The following is a 15,281-nucleotide window of genomic DNA, read 5'->3' as shown; positions in this document are numbered from 1 at the left end:
CTTTGCTTCTGGCTCATTAAATATTTCAATGCTTGCATAAATAATTTTCTTCATTAAATTTCATCTATTGAGGAACTAGTATTTCTTTTCTTTTCTTTTTTTAAGTCATTTTTTGTTATTATTCTACTACAGTTGTCTCAATTTTTCCCGCTTTGCCCTCCTCCGCCCATCCCATCCCCCACTATCACAGTCAATTCCCACACTGTTGTCCATGTCCATGAGTCATTCATACATGTTCTTTGTCTAGTCCCTTCCCCTTCTTCCTTTTCTTTCCACCGTTATTCCCTTCTCCTCCCCTCTGGTCACTTTCAGTTTGCTCCATGTTTCCATGCCTGTGGTTCTATTTTGTTTGATAGTTTATTTTGTTCATTAGATTTCTTTTCAGAACAAACTGACAGTAACCAGAGGAGATGTGAGAGGGGATAATGGGGGAGAGTGGAAAGGGGAAGGGTTGTCAAGGAACACGTATAAAGGACACATGGACAAAGCCAAAGGGGAGTAAGATCCAGGGTGGGAGATGAGGATGGCTGGAGTTGGGCTCTGGTGGTGGGAAAATGGAAACAACTGTACTTAAACAATAATAAAAAAAAGAAAAAAAAGATTCCTCTTATAGGTAAGATCCTATGCTATTTTTCTTTCATTGCCTGGCTTATTTCACTTAGCGTAATACTGTCTAGTTCTATCCGTGCTGTGCAAAAGGTAGGATTTCCTTCTTTCTTGTTGCTGTGTAGTATTCTATTTTCTTGAAAGAACTAGTACTGTCTGACTATAATTACACAGTTTATTAGACAGCAATAAAGAAATCATTCACTCACTGGAAACAAATTTCTAAAATTATTTGGTGTAAAAAAAGTGTGGTATGGTCTATTAGCTAATGAATTTTATCTGAAAGCTGGTTTGATTAGGACAGACCCAAACATCATGCCCTCTTGTATTGTGATAAAATTGGCTAATTTATATAGATTTGAAAAGTAATAAAAGATTGAGAAAAATTACTGTGGAATAATTATGACACATAATGGACTACTATGCCTTAAGGTAAACTCATTTCTGCACCAATTTGTTGGTATACTCTAGGTTATTAATTTAAAATGTGCATTAAATATCACACAATATTTTTGTCTTTCTCAATTGTCAAACATGATTAATTCAATCATAAGTTAAAAGTGAATCTTGATGTAAGAGATTTTTTCCCAGATCTTAACATTTGCGGACCAGAGACAAGTACAACCTTCCTTGTCTCTTTCCTACCCTTTTTTGAGGTATGTACATATGAATGAAAAGTATGGGGAAAAAGAGCCATCACTTTTTTTTAAATCTCCTTCTTTCTCACCATCATCACCATCACCATTATCATCATTATCACTGTCATTGTCATCATTATTTTTATTGGCATCATCATTACTATTTTCACCTACCTGCCTTCAGGAAGGGTACATTCTACTTAATTTTCACATATTTTGCAAGTTTTGGGAGCAGGTTCTGTTTTCTAAACAAAGGTGTAGGAAGACTGACAATTTCCAGAATAGTCTATGACTGGGTAGATTTTAGTCTGTGATGAACTGTCAGTGACCTATTTTGGTCACAGAGCTAAAACCATGCTTTTCAAAAACATTTTAAGTGATAAATGTACAATTGAATTATATATAGATGTCTTAATTAGTTCTGAATTTTGGAAGGGCTATAATATATTTCCCCCTAAAACTTTCAACACACAGGACAATCACTATGACTCTCAACAGGCCAGGAAAAAGAGAAACGTGAGACTAGTTGTCAAGCCAAACAGCTTCCTGTTCATATTTCCATTCCACAGTGCTGTTTCTGAGCAGATTTTCATTGCCTGATTATCTTCCAATGTACCTGTTCTTTTACCTATTTCCATGCAGGTATTTCACTGCAGGGGAAGTGCAATGTGTTCGGAAGCTATTGATGACAAACTTAGTACTGACTCTCCAAACATGGAAACTATTCTACTGAAATACTATGTAAAAACATTGTTAAGATAAAATATATGTTATGCAAACAAAATTGTAATAATTTGTTAGGAAACACACAAAAAACAAAGCCATCACTTTTGATATTATTGGAATAGCAGCCAGCATAATAGATCATTTCTCTTTCATTTCTCTAAGTATTTGGACTCATTAAAGGCATTACTAAGCTCCCCAGAGACACATATGCACAAGAATTAATTTGCCTAAAAACATTCCATTCCTTTACATAAAAGCATAAAAAGTTTTTCATATTCTATATTTGTATTACTAGGGTCAATAACCAGGCTTCTAGGTAAAAGTTTTCAAAATAACCAGGAAATCAGGAAAAAAAAACATATGCCAAAGAATGGAAAATGTAGGAAGATAAAAAACAGAATATTTTGAAATACTGTTGTCATAGTATCTAAACCTTCTGAAGGCTGAGCTCCTTACTGAGCTGGTGCTAAATTGCATCTAACTTCTAATAGCTAAAAGATAAAAGATGCTTCTAGAAGATTCATCCAAACTGTACTTGAACAACAATAAAAGTTTATTTAAAAAGATGAGTCAAGGATGTGACTGTAAAAAGAAACCATTGAAGGAATTTTTTTGGAGTGATGGACTGTCCTGCGTTCTGACTGTGGTGGTGCTTACATAAATCATGTTAGGGCGGTCGGTGGCACAGGCTATGAAAGAATTCATAAAGAGAAGTGCAGAAAGCGAATTTTTTTTAATTTTTACTTTTCTGAGGGAAGAAAGGGCTAGGTGCGAATAAGTGCACCAGCAGCAGCCCTGAGGGGCGGGGCCTGTGAGTGTTTGCAGAGTAATGGGGGCAGTTGTGGAGCTGGATGTTCCAGTAAGGCTGCAGCTGGTTTCGATGTTATCTCTGGGAGCTGGGTCCGCTCCAATTGGTCCAGTCGTGTGGTCTGGTAAGTCCTATTTTGTAAGTTCTTGGAGCCTCTGTGCCTTCATGGTGCTTCCAGTAACTTTCTAGTCCTGAGGATAAAGGCTCGTAAAACAATTAGTCAGTCAATCATGCTTTACGGGGTCCAGTCAGCTCTGGGAAAGAGGGTCTGAGAAAGCGGCTTTTATCCTATTCCTATACATATACTGAAATACACTGGAACAAGAAAAGAAAGCTACAAGAAAAGAAGCTAGTTTTACTGTGTGATAACTTTTTAAATAAAATAAAACTGTCTGAATCTTCAAGATTTAAAAAAAAAACAGGTTCAAAGTTGATTACCCAGAATCCTTCATGTGACCAAGATCATCTAAAGCTCAAGAAGATTGGAAAAGAGAAATGTGTTACTGAAGGGAATTCTTATAACTCGAGAGAATTCAAATATCTTCTTTTTTAAGATTTTACTTATTTATTTTTAGAGAGAGGGAAAGGGATAGAGAGAAAGGAAGAAAAACATCAATGTGTGGTTGCCTCTTGCTTGCCCACCACTGGGGACCTAGCCTGCAGCCCAGGCATGTGCCCTGACTGGGAATCAACCCTGCGACCCTTTGGTTCACAGCCTGTTCTCAATTCACTGAGCTACACCAGCCAGGGCTCAAATATCTTTGTGAAATTTTAACATATTTTAATTGTGGATATCAGCAGCAATAATTAATGTCAAAAGGGTCTAATATAGTTTTAAAATATTTAAAAAATCAAGTATATTTATTTAAAGGAAGACTAGAGCAAGCAAAAGATTATAAAGTAAGAAAAATAACCATTTTTTCATGTTCTTAACAAGTGATGTGTGAGTAGCATTCTTTTAGTGATTTAGTCTTTATAATGGTTCAAGCTCTTTCTTTGAAATATTTACATATTTGATATGCACATGAAGAAAAGCAGCATTCTAAGTTGATTTAACATCAGTAAGGTAAATAGATTTCTTATTTTAAATGTTTAATGACAAAATATTAACACAAAACAAAAAACAGAAGTGAATACATGATACAATATGTAGATGATATATTATAGAATTGTGTACCTAAAACCTATATAATTTAATTAACTGTCACCCCAGTAAATTTAAAAAGCATCAATTCCATTTAAACTCTTTGAAAAAGAAGGGGAAGAGAAAAGAGGAGAAGGAGAAGAAAAAGGAGGATAGAGGAGGAGAAGGGAGAGGGGAAGGAAGAGGAGAAGGTTATCCTGATACCAAATTTAGACAAAGAAAGCTATAGACCAATATTCCTTATAAACATAAGTACAAAAGTCCTCAACAAAATACCAGTAAACCCTATCCAATGACACATTAAAAAGATTATTTACCATGACCAAATGGGGTTTATCCTAGAAATTCAAGGGTGTTTCAGCTTAGGGAAATCAAATGTAATACATAGAGCTCACCAATAGGACAAAGGACAACAACCACATGATCATCTCCATAGATGCAGAAAAGCATCTGACAAAAATCCCACACCCCTTCATCACACACACATGCACACACACACATGCACACACAAGCTAAATTAAAACTAGGATAGCTTCTTCTGCAAATGTTGCTGGAAAAATTGTATATCAATATGCAAAAATTACCTAACAATATATACAAAGTTTGAGATGTATGATTCTATTTATATAAACCCCTAGAAAATGTAAAAGTACAGTAACAGGAAGCAAATTAGTTTGCTTGAGTATGGAGATGTGAGGGTCAAGAGAGAAGGATCACAAAGGGGCAAGAAGAAACTTTTGTGGGTGCTGGATAGGTCCATTACCTTGGTGTGGTAATTTCATATGAACATATGTCAAGACTTATCCAATTGTATACTTTAAATATTTACAGCTTACTGCATGCTAATTATACCCCAAACACTAAGTTTCAGAGTCCAAACGTGTATGTGTATGCATATGATAATACTTTGTTCTCTTCCACTTATCTTTTCTTTGTGTTAGTAAGACCTACAGGGTATTTTTCACCTGTACTCACTGGTTCATTTCTGCCTTAGAACATGGTTAGCTTCTGTAACTTGATGTTAATGAACAAGGTTACAGAAGTCACATAGCTCTAATCAACATTGACTAGGTCTGGGGTACAATGGCAGTTACAATGGTGGTTCCCTTATTTAATGTTCCAAATAAACTTCAGGGCACAGGAAACACAGGTAAAATGGCCTGAGCAGAAAACTACTGAGTTTTGATGATCCTTGTGGGGAAAAAAACAGAACAAAACAAAACAAAAAAACTCCTGCTTTTCCCCCCTCTGTGCTCTATACAAATATTTGATATATATCTGCCACTGTTTAGAAATTATAATTGCTAAAGTTCAATATTGAAAAACATCTGTGATTCTTGTTGGCATAGGATAAATTATTTTTTCTGTTCAAAAAGTACAATATCAAAAATACAAGAAAGAACTAAAAAATACCTTATTCTTAGTTTTTTATTGATTTTTTTCTAAAATGTTAATAAAATACATATAAAATATTAAAATGAATGTGTACATATTATTCATTCACACAAAAATATATACACTTATTAACTTGTTTTTCTTTGTTTCTATGGCAATGATTGTATTGAATAAACAGATTGGAGATATTTTATATTTCAATTATCCTAGCTATAATTTAATATATCATATTAAAATATTTCAAGTTTGCATTGGCACAAACTAAAGGAGGCAAAATGAACAATTCAGAAAAAGGCAGCAGCATCTAATTTTCTGTGCTAATAACTGAAGCTGCATATGTTTAAAAAATGCAGTCACACTTTCTCTTCTTTCCAAGCACACATTCTTGTCTATTCTTTTGTCAAACACAAACAATCACCTCTCCTACAACAATACATTGTTGCTACCTGATTCAATATACCTTTTGTTTCTTATCTTAATGCTTTTGCCTGCTTAATCTATCACGTGATTTTAAAAACTGTGTTCTTTAAAGCAAGTTTCTATTATCTCCTGTAGATATCAAATCCTTTATAAATCCAGGAAAATATTTCTTATGCTGGTCTTAATTAACACAGTATCAGTACATTATGTAGGTTTACAGTTGCTAGATGATAAATATTCTGGATAGACATTTTTGATATAATAATCTCAAATAAAATAGGAAGTACCTTCACATAAATGAACATATGTAACATTATTTTTATATTTAATCTCCTCTAGGAAAAGGTCTGCAAACCTATATTTTTCTTTTCTCCTTTTCTGGATTTGCCTTGCATGTAATAGAAAACTAAGTATAGTCCTGTGAGACTATGAACAGATTATTCGAATAGACTGATTTTTTAAATCATCAGTCCACCTTATTTTTCAAACATGAGTATTTGAGATTTTTTAATGGATCAATGATCCACAAAACTTGACCTCGTGAAAGCTCTCAAATACACTTTCCCAAGTTTTTATCTAATAAGAACTTCAGTATAATAGCATGTAAAACATATTTCTGAGTTGCTAAAAAATATTTAATGCATGGTATTTGAACATTGAAAAATGGTAGCCTTTTCCCTGGCTGGCATAGCTCAGTGGATTGAGTGTGGGCTGCAAACTAAAGTGTCGCAGGTTCAATTCCCAGTCAGGGTACATGCCTGGGTTGCAGGCCATGACCCCCAGCAACCGCACATTGATGTTCGTCTCTCTCTCCCTCTCTTTCTCCCTCCCTTCCTTCTGTAAAAAATAAATAAATAAAATCTTTAAAAAAAAAAAAGAAAAAGAAAAATGGTAGCCTGGCCACTAAAGAAAAAAGACAATTCATGCTTTGAGGATTTAATTTTAATTAATTTATTGAGTTAAAAATAACATGTTTATATAATTTGGATTCTACCTATAACTACCTGTGTGACCTTTAAAAATTATTTCATAAATTAATTTGCTCTCCTTATAAAAGGTAATCTATATACAAATGTAACAAAGGAAGATTAGTCTGAATAGTCAAAACCTGTCTCAAAATCTCTGAAGATACCTATTTATACTCCAGTTTATCCAAATAGCTAAGCAGATGATACATTGGAGCATATATAATTAACAGTTAGTTTAACAATCCTTCTTCTATGATAACCTAGAACTGTTATAAAAGGCAATTCATTTGTTATTTTTTAATCTACCAGCCATATAAATGGTAATAAAATATTTTACCTTTCTGAGTCACTATTGCCTCATCCATTAAAGGAGATTCTTAATAAACTTTTTAAATATCCAGGAAATATTCACTTTATAGTATTTCTTTCATATTATCAAAAAATGGAGCTTAAATATGAAAGATAAAAATAGTAAATAAATAAATATTGTGTTAGTAGGTGGAGGGGAATCTAAATCAGTAAGACTTGACTTAATATAGATTAATATAAAACAAAAATAATTCATACCATGGAGATATATAACAAGGTATGGCTTATCCACAGAGAAGCCATGTGCAGGAAATAAGTGAAACAATCAAGAAACAATAGAAAAAAATTGTTCGAAAAGTAGAACTTGGGGAAGGAGGTGGCAACAGAGAAATGTATCAAGTAGAGGGAAAGGAAATTCAAAACTTCACATGTGTAGGCACAGACCAGAGATTTAAGAAAGTAGAAAATAGATTTCTGCCAAGATGGAGGCATAGGTGGATGCACTGTATGTCCATGCACAACCAAGATTAGAACAACAACAATTTAGAGCTAGAATAACACCCAGAACTGATAGAGAATTTATTTGAATGGAAGTCGGACAGCCAGAAAGTTGAAGTAGACCTGTTCATCCAGACCAGTAGGAGGGGCTGAGAGGAGGAGCAGGCGCGGGTCGTGGAGTGCAGAGGTCGGGCAGAACTGGGCACAGAAGGCAACTGGGAGCACGTAAGCCTTCTGGGATGCAGCGGTGGGTCCTGAGTACACAAGCGGCGGCTGGCAGACCCAGTGAGGTGGCATTGTGGACCTGGGCAGAGCGCGCAACCCAGGATCCCAGAGAAGGGACTGACATCCCAGGAGAACAGAGCTATCACCATTGTTCCCTCCCGCCCCCGCATACAATGTCACAATCCAGCAATTCACTGGGGTGCCCAGCCCAGATGAACACCTAAGGCTCCGCCCCTCACCATAACAAGAGCGACCAGACCGGAAAAAAAAAGGAGAGAGAGAGAGACACGTCTCCAACAGAAGAACAGACCAGTCCCCCAGGACTCATCCTTTTGAGCGACTAAGAAATAGCCAATTTATCAAATGCACAGTTCAAAACAGTGGTGATGAGGAAGCTCACGGAATTGGTTGATTTTGGGCGCAAATTACATGAAAAAATGCAGGCTACCATAAAAGAGATGAAGGAAGATGCATGGAGAACCAATAGTGACGGGAAGGAAACTGGGACTTAAAACAATAGAGTGGACCAGAAGGAAGAAAAAAACAACCAAGCAGGAAAGAATGAAGAAATAAGAATTCAAAAAAATGAGGAGAAGCTTAGGAACCTCCAGGACATCTTTAAATGTTCCAACATCCGAATTATAGGGGTACCAGAAAGGGAAGAGGAAAAGCAGCAGATTGAGCATGTATTTGAACAAATAATAAAGGAGAACTTCCCCACTCTGGCAAAGGAAATAGACTTTCAAGAAATCCAGGAAGCTCAGAGAGCCCCAAAGAAGTTGGACCCAAGAAGAAACACACCAAGGCACATCATAATTACATTAGCCAAGGTAAAAATGAAGGAGAGAATCCTAGAAGCAGCAAGAGATAAGGGGACAGTCACCTACAAAGGAGTTCCCATCAGACTCTCAGCTGATTTCTCAAAAGAGACCTTACAGGCAAGAAGGGGCTGGAAAGAAGTATTCCAAGTCATGAAAGACAAGGACCTCCATCCAAGATTGCTCTATCCCACAAAGCTCTCATTTAGAATGGAAGGGCAGATAAAGTGCTTCTCAGATAAGGTCAAGTTAAAGGAGTTCATCATCACCAAGCCCTTATTTTATGAAATGTTAAAGGGACTTATTTAAGAAAAGAAGATAAAGAAAAAACATGTGTAGTAAAAGGACAGCAAACTCACAATTATGAACAACCACACCTAAAGCAAAACCAAAAGAAACTAAGCAAACAACTAGAACAGGAACAGAACCACAGAAATGGAGATCACATGGAGGGTTAGCAACAGGGGAGTGGGAGGAGGAGGGGGGGGGAAAGGTACAGAGAATAAGTAGCATAGAATGTAGTTTGAAAATACATAGGGGGAGGGTAAGAATAGTATGGGAAATGTAGAAGCTAAAGAACTTATAAGTATGACACATGGACATGACTAAAGGGGGGATATGGGTAGGAGAGGGTGTACAGGGTGGAGGGGAGTGAAGGGGGAAAATGGGAAAACTGTAATAGCATAATCAATAAAATATATTAAAAAACAAGAAAGTAGAAAATAGAAAATGGAAGTTCTTCCAGCTTTGTCAATGGCTCTGAGCTATAATAGTTATTAGACTTTTTGACAGCCTGCTTCTAGATTCTTTGTCAGGATTAATCATAAAAATTAAAATATTAAAACAAAATTATGTCATAGAAAACTGAAGCCCAATATAGAGAGAAAAGTATAATAAAAGAATCTATTAACCTTAGTCAAGAAAAATGAAAAAAAAAACCCCCACAAATTCAGTACCCAATGGCTGTTACTAGTCTGAAAAATTGTGGTGGTTGCACAGAAGCTGGAATGGAAGGATAGCCTTCCTCCTTCTGACACAGGACAGATTCATTCCACATGAGTGTGACAATAAATTAATATTAAAAAATGAAGCCAAAAACTTCTATTGTGAGTGCTTACAGTATGAAGAAGTGAGCAATAGACCTTGTGTGGGTGGTTTCCCTACAAACTGATGATATAAAACATATCATTATTACTTGATTACTTCATACCTTTTAATGTTTATAAAATTGAAGGTCTAAAAGACTAGACATTTAACAAATTCTGTACAGCCAGCAAATGGCAAATCCTAATCTAGAATGTGGTTCTCTTGTCTCCCAAACCCATGCTCTTTCCACGTTCTACAACATACCTCCCAGTCTTGGAATGTTAAATCTGTAACAATGGAGATAAAAGGAATTTACAATGTTTTTTTTTCTTTAAATATACTGTAAATTTTGAATCAGTTGCATATTCCCATATAACAAAGGGATATGCATTACATTTTACCTTAAAATTACTGCTTTAAAACAATGACCATTTAATATTTAGTGATAGTTTGGATCTGCAATTTAGGTTGAGTTCAGCTGTTCAATTGCTCTGGTCTAAGCTGGGCCAGCAACAAGCCAGGAAGGAGCTCCATATATAGGTATTTGCAGGTTTGTTTCTGGAAAACAGGGGTGGGCTGGGCAGCTGGGCCATATTCCTTGTCATCCAGGTGTGTAGGCTGGGCTGGTTCACAACTCTCCTTGGAATGGGTTCAAGAAAGAAGAGGAAATATCAATGCGCTCTCTACACTCAGCTGAGAACTGCACAATGCCACTGACTCTGAATTCTCTCAGTGAAAATTCTCTCTGACAGGTGAAATTTTAGAAACCAGTAAAATGTCATCTTACTTTTTTCATATTAGGAGAGATGTTAAACATTTCTCCTAATGTTCGTATGTTCAAGAGCCCATTTCATGAACTGTCTTTCCCTATTTCTGTATTTTATTTTTAGTCATTTGAACATTGGTTTATAGGTTTGTATCTGTATGTAATATTTATATAATAGATTACTTGAAATATTTAATATCTAAAATAATTTCTAAATTGCTTTGTTTTAATACTTATATTAAAGTATTTATTGGTTCAATTTAAGTTTACTTTTTAGATGGAAAGAATGGATCCAACTTTACTTTTTCACAGTATGATTTCCAGGTTCTAGTGCAATTTACTTAATAATCTATATTTTATTCACTAATTAGCATGCCACTTATATGATATTTTACATTTTAATTAGCTTTAGAGACTTTATTACTATCTACTCTTGCATTCCATGGCTTTTTCAGTTTATTCATTAACCAGTACAAGAACATTAATTAAAAGTTGGTTTAATATTTAATAGTGCTTGAGAAAGTATTTTGTTCTTATTTTTTAGATTAAAAGGATAATATGAGATTTATATATGCAGATAATACAATCTTGGTTTCTTTCTACTTGAAAAAAATAAGGTTGTCTTGTCTAGTTTTTCTTTTATTTCTTAAGATCTTTTATTTTCCCCTTTTATTTCTTCTTTTTCTTCAGTATCTTTTCTTCACAGAGCCTTGATGTCACTACATGATGACATCAAGGCCTGATTCTCCCTAAGAAACTGTGCATTTTGGTGGCAGCTACACCTTGTTACATACAGCTTCTAGTCTGTTTTTTCTTGTCAGAGCCCTACCAAGGGCTGATCCATAATTAGTAATTTGGCATTTATTTACACTAATTCTAGGAATAATTTTACTTGTATTTCTTCTAAATTTTCTCATCCTCTCTACTCTTAGTCATAGAATTTGTTAAACTTCTATTCTGTCCTTGAATAAGAACTCTACTAGAATTTTATTTTTCTACATGCAGATAATTTTAAAGGTATATTTTCTGTCTCCTAGTAGGAAGAAGGTATTACTTCCAGCAAAAGTTATTGTAAAAATTAATTTAAAAATTATCTGAAAGCATACAGTAAGAAGAAATAAAACATTTATTTTTGTATTTAATCATATAGTAATTAGTTAAATTTAAAGTGGTACAGTTAAATTTTCCTACAGCTGTCTCAAAATTCATTTGAAAAAGAAAAAAACCCTGAAAAAGTGGTTTATTACCTCCTTGAAATCCTTTTCATCCTTATCTCCAAGAGAAATGCAAATAAATGTTTTTCTGCTACTATGTCTACCTTAAATGTGCCTTAACATGGCCAATTTGGCAGTTTGTGGAAATTAAAGCCACTTCAAGTATCCACTCTGAAACAAAATTTAAAAGACTGTAGTCACCACAGGAAGAGAAAGGAACAAACACTTAAACAAGCATGTAAAAAAGTCACGTTAAAGTTTATTTAACCATTCATTTCCTTACACATATTGGAAATAAAATGCAAACAAAGTAAATATAGGTTGTTAATCTAGGCCCCAGCAGTCTGTATATTTAAAAAAAAAAAAAACTCATGTTATTGCTCCTTCAATGAATAGAACAGAAAAAGTGAGCTTATGAATAATAAGTGTATAAATATGATGACACTCTTCATTATATTTCTTAATATAACATAATGTCATAAAATATAATAAAGATAAATATTTTGTAGCTTGACCAGAATTTAATATATAGCAAAGGCCCTAGGACTGCAAAAGGAATATCCAGAAGAAACCTCATTTCTTCATTGATTTTAAAGTTTATATGACTAATTTAATTACTATGAAATTGAGCTGTTTCTAAGCTCTTGCTACTTTATTTTCCACTAAATTTCTCATTTTCTTTGAAGGAAACTATTACATAGGCACAAATAGTAATAAAAACAACTCTGCTCCTTATTTCAAGAATGGATAAAACAGTGAACAAAAATAAACCTATACATTAGGTAGTAAGCTATATTTCATCATTTATTTTCTTCTATTATAATTATTAACATTGTTTAAGAATGTACATGTCCACCAACTTACACCTTATACAAAAATAAATTCAAGGTGGATAAAAGACTTAAGTATAAACTGTGACACTATTAAAGTCCTAGAAGAGAATGTAGGTAGGAAAATCTCAGATATTTCACACAGAAACTTTTTTACTGACATGTTTCCTAGAGCAAGGGACATAAAGGAAAGAATAAACAAATGGGACCTCATCAGAATAAAAAGCTTTTGCACAGCTAAAGAAAACAGTGTCAAAATTAAAAGAGAACCAACTGTATGGGAAAACATATTTGCCAATGAAAGCTCAGACAAGGGTTTAATCTCCAAAATATATAAAGAACTTACACGACTCCACTCTAAGAAGACAAGCAACCCAATTAAAAAATGGGCAAAGGACTTGAACAGACACTTCTCCAAGGAGGACATACAGAAGATCCAAAGACACATGAAATGATGTTCAATATCGCTAGCTGTCAGAGAGATGCAAATTAAAACCACAATAAGATACCACTTCACACCAGTCAGAATGACCATCATAAACAAAGCAACAAACTACAAGTGTTGGAGAGGTTGTGGAGAAAAGGGGACCCTAGTGCACTGTTGGTGGGACTGCAGACTGGTACAACCACTATGTAAAGCACTATGGAACTTCCTCAGAAAACTAAAAATGGATCTGCCTTCTGACCCTGCAATTCCACTGCTGGGACTATATCTAAGAACACTAAAACACCAATACAAAAGAACCTTTGCACCCCGATGTTCATAGCAGCACAATTTACAATAACTAGGTGCTGGAAGCAACCAAGATGTCCATCAGTAAATGAATGGATCCAAAAACTATGATACATTTGCACAATGGAATTCTATGCAGCAGAAAGAAAGAAGGAGCTCCTGCCCTTTGCAACAGCTTGGATAGAGCTGGAAATCATTATGCTAAGCAAAATAAGCCAGGCAGTGAAAGACAAATACCATATAATCTCACCTTTAACAGGAACCTAAACAACAAAACAAAGAAACAAGCAAAATATAACCAAAGTCACTGAAATAGAGGACAGGCTGATAGTGACCAGAGGAGAGAGAAGAGGGAATTTCAGGGGAGAATGGGTAGGGTTTACAGAAACAAATTTAAAGGACACATGGACAAAAACTAGGGGGAGGGTGGTAATGGGAGGGAAGTGGGGAGGGTTGGGTGGGTGGGCTGGAATGGGAGTAAAAGGGAGAAAACTGTACTTGAACAAAGATTAAAATAAAAAAAATTTTTTTTTAAAAAAGAAAAGAATGTACATGTCCAGATTCTTCTTATCTATATTCTTGTAACTCTTGGTTACTTCCTCCAAGTTAACTAAGATGAGGAGTGAGGAATTAATTCATCTAATACACCCAGACAGATACATGATTATATTTTAGAAGAATGTTTGCAAATAGGTTATATTGCTGAGCAAATTCTCAGTAACTCTGTGTAAATACGCTCTCTGTGTGCTCATGTGTGCACATTGACAAGCTGGCAAGCATGGATGTCAACTGTTAATTTTGAAAGATGATTTTAACCAGACAACAAGAATGCAACCCAACTCAAAGGAAAAACTATTGATTTTACTAGGTTTAACCAGCACTTTAATCATGTTTTCATTTTCAAAAAGTATGTTTAATAATTTATAAGTTTTTCAACAATGAAGCATTAAAATAAGAATTTAAACAACAGGTGTTTAAAATCACAAGGTATTTAGGGATTTTTTAAAAAAAGATTTTATTTATTTATTTTTAGAGAGGGAAGGGAGGGAGAAAGAGAGGGAGAGAGAAACATCAATGTGCGGTTGCTGGGGGTCATGGCCTGCAACCCAGGCATGTACCCTGACTGGGAAATGTCGCGAACCCGCGACATTTTGGTTCACAGCCCATGCTCAATCCACTGAGCTATGCCAGCCATGGCATAAATTCCTTATTTAGGGATTTTTATAAAACTACAATAGGCAAAAGGAATTTATTAAATAATCATAAGTATATATTGATTTAATATTTAATTGAGAAATATAGTCGTTCAAAATAGGTCTAAGATCTATGGAATAGATGTCTAAACATGAATATTTTTAAAATGTAGAGAACAGAATATATGTGCTTCATGGTTATTTTCTGTGATGATTATGGAAAGTCATGGAGATTATATTGGATCCGGTCCCTAAAAGAATGGATAGAATTTCAACAGGAGAGAAACAAATGTTATTCCAGGCTTAGAAAATAACAAGACTAAAAGGACTTGGGAACAATAAAAATGACAATTACAAAAGACATTGAAGGCTAAAGGACTCCAATTTCCAACTGCAAAAACAAAAACAAAATAACACCTTGGATATTAGGGTTAAGACCAAAGCACAGGCTTTAGGACTGCATGGCTGAAAGAAACATGAAAGCATCTATCTAATATCAAAGATGGGGTTTGATTTCAGGGTGTGTAAAGTTCCATTTTCATATGTGTTGTATTTGAGAAGCCAGAAAGATCACATACTTGAGAATGTCCAGAAATTAATAAGCAATTAAATTTGCATCGCCCGAGAATGTCAGCTCTTTGCTTCGAGTTTGTTAATAAATCTATCTATAAGATGACATTTTTCAAAACTATTCTTAATTATTCTCAACATTTAAAACCTAGATTTGATAGTAATCTTCATGAAAATGATACTTTAGCTTCATGGTGAGCTGATAAAACAGGCAAAACCACAGATCAGTAATTCTTGTGTGTTTAGACAGATCTTAAGAAAAGTTACTAGTTAGGAGACATGGCAAATAGTCTTCAGAAACTGGAGGAAAATTAAGAGTGTGGGTTGTTGTGGA

The sequence above is a fragment of the Phyllostomus hastatus genome, unplaced genomic scaffold (genome assembly GCF_019186645.2).
Source record: "Phyllostomus hastatus isolate PE091 unplaced genomic scaffold, TTU_PhHast_1.1 phas_contig_40, whole genome shotgun sequence".
In the NCBI taxonomy this organism is placed as follows: domain Eukaryota; kingdom Metazoa; phylum Chordata; class Mammalia; order Chiroptera; family Phyllostomidae; genus Phyllostomus; species Phyllostomus hastatus.
The sequence above is the reverse complement of the archived record's forward strand: the minus strand, read 5'-3'. Positions refer to the sequence as shown.